At 36.9% G+C, this 2,456-nt stretch overlaps 1 pseudogene; it reads left to right on the top strand.

Moving 5' to 3' along the window:
* The first annotated feature begins 574 nt into the window (after nt 1-574).
* On the top strand, nt 575-1,298 carry LOC100757416 (annotated as a pseudogene).
* The last annotated feature ends 1,158 nt before the right edge of the window (nt 1,299-2,456 follow it).

Below are 2,456 nucleotides of genomic sequence, written 5' to 3'. Positions count from 1 at the left end.
TTTAATTATTATAGTACATCATTAATGAGTTCTCCATAAGAAAGCTCTCAGGTTCCCAGACTCTCTGGCATCCATTCAGACAGGTTGTTTTTTTTTTTTTTTTCCTTTTTTTAGAAATGACAATTTACAAAGTAAATCTCAGCCAACTGCTTTTCCCTCATGAGCAGTGTTTTGGATGGACTTTTACCATCAACGAAGAGAGCATGAAACTAGAGTTTCCATCAGATGGCATTGAATCTAATGCATTTTTAATTTCACTCCCTTTATATCCTTTTGTCATTTAAACTGTTTCAAGAGCTTTCCCCACAATGTTCTGTGGGTTCTGCATTAATTTTCACACTTAAATATCTTATTTTCTGAAAAGGCATGTGGATTCAATCCAGAGTTACCATGTGAATATTATTTATACTAAGCTAAGAATACATAGTAAAATATTAAAAAATCAATAATTGAATAAAATAAAATAAAATTTCTCCTAAGGTATCTGCTTTCTATCATAGACTACTTTTGATTTTTTGAGACCAGAAAAGTATATAAATAGCCTAGTCTTCCCACAAACTGCAGAGGAACTCTCATGGCTCTCGGCCTGCACAGCTCAGCCACATCTGGGGCATTGTTCAGGAGCTTGGGGAAAGGAAGCAGGCCTCCAGGTCTGGTCCCGAAGGGCCTGATCCGCGTCTACAGCTGGAGGTTCTACCCCTTCCCACAAAGGGCGCAGATGTTCCTGAAGGTCAACGGAATCCAGCATGAAATCATCAATATCAACTTGAAAAACAAGCCTGAGTGGTTCTTCAAGAAGAAAACGGCTGGGCTGGTGCCAGTTGTGGAGGACAGTAAGGGTCATTTGATCTCTGAGTCTGTCATTGTCTTTGAGTACCAGGATGAGGCGTACCCAAGGAACAAGTTGTTCCCAGATGACCCTTATGAGATAGCTTGCCAAAAGATTCTCGAAGGTGCCACCTTCAGGTACAAGGTTTGTTAGGGCAAAGAAGGAAGACCACCCTGACATAAAGGAAGAACTGAGGAAGGAATTCAGCAATCTGGAGGAGCCTATAACTAAGTATAAGAAAGACTTCTGGGCTTCTATGACTGGTTATCTTCTGTGGCCTTGGTTTCAATGGCTGGAAGCACTGGAAATCAATGAGTAGTTAGCCCACATTCCAAAACTTAAGTGCTGGATGGCTGCCATGCAGAAAGACCCCAGAGTATCATCCCACTTAACTGATGCCAAGACTTACCGTGGTTTCTTCAGTCTCTATGTACAGGACAGCCCCGAGGCCTGTAACTGTGGGCTCTGAAGAACGGGAGTCCTCGGTGAATAACAAACTTTCATTTTACCCAGTATTCTCACTGGGTCATTTCTCACTGATTTGACCTCATGGCTTAATTGTGTTCCCTCCAGGGCTCTCTACTGCACTATTTCTATTTCAGAATAATCAATCCTAACACTCTTCACTGAAAACCAGCAGAGCTTCATCTCTGGTTTGATCCAAACTTCACCAAGATCTCCTGATTTCAAGAAAATGTTAAGTTTTTTATGTCTTATTTATAAATTAAAAACTGGGAATTCCCCATTCTTTCAAAAAAGTTTATAAATAGTTTCACAAGTTGTTTTAATTTTTTTATACAACTAGTATGACTATAACAGAAATTTATTAAGATGAACAAATTATTTAAATGTAGAATGGATGTATTTTCATTTTATGTGTGTGTGTGTGTGTGTGTGTGTGTGTGTGTATGTGTGTGTGTGTGTGTGATATGTTTGTGGGCACATATGCCACAGCTGCAGTTAGAGGTTAGAGATGGCTTTGTTGAGTATCTGCTTCCATGTTCATGTGGATTCCAGGGATTAAATGCATCTAGTCAAGACTGTGTTACGAATACCATCGCTGTCAGAGACTGTATCAAGGACCAAAATACATTGTTTTTTAAATCAACGTTATTTCTGTGAATAGTAGTATTTTAAAAATCAGTAATTTTCTATCATTGTTATAAAAAAGGGGTATGTCAGAAGAAGTACCATACAATAATGTTTATAAATTAATAGTTTTGAGTACAATGAATGCACATCCTGAATATAATATGATTTCTTATTCAGGAAGTTAAGCATAGAATGAGAAATTCTAAGAACACCCATTTTATTTTTAATCCATGTTTTGGGTTCTCCTAATCACACAAAAACAGGTATTACACCTGTCAGTTACTCAATGTCCTATTTTCACTGTGGCACTTAAACATTATTTTAAATATCATTGTTTTCTCCTCAGAATCACCTGATTCTTTAATAAATGCTGTATATTTATAAGCAAAAACTTTTGTTTATAATTACTTAGAAGTATAATTACAAACTTCTTTAAATGCAGTCTCCAATTACTCATTGAATTCTCCTGTTTTTTTGTTAACCAAATGTAATGTCTTCTACAGTAGAATGATAATTCTACAGTAGAAGGACAATT

This window comes from Cricetulus griseus, chromosome 4 (genome assembly GCF_003668045.3).
Source record: "Cricetulus griseus strain 17A/GY chromosome 4, alternate assembly CriGri-PICRH-1.0, whole genome shotgun sequence".
In the NCBI taxonomy this organism is placed as follows: domain Eukaryota; kingdom Metazoa; phylum Chordata; class Mammalia; order Rodentia; family Cricetidae; genus Cricetulus; species Cricetulus griseus.
The sequence above is the reverse complement of the archived record's forward strand: the minus strand, read 5'-3'. Positions and strand labels throughout refer to the sequence as shown.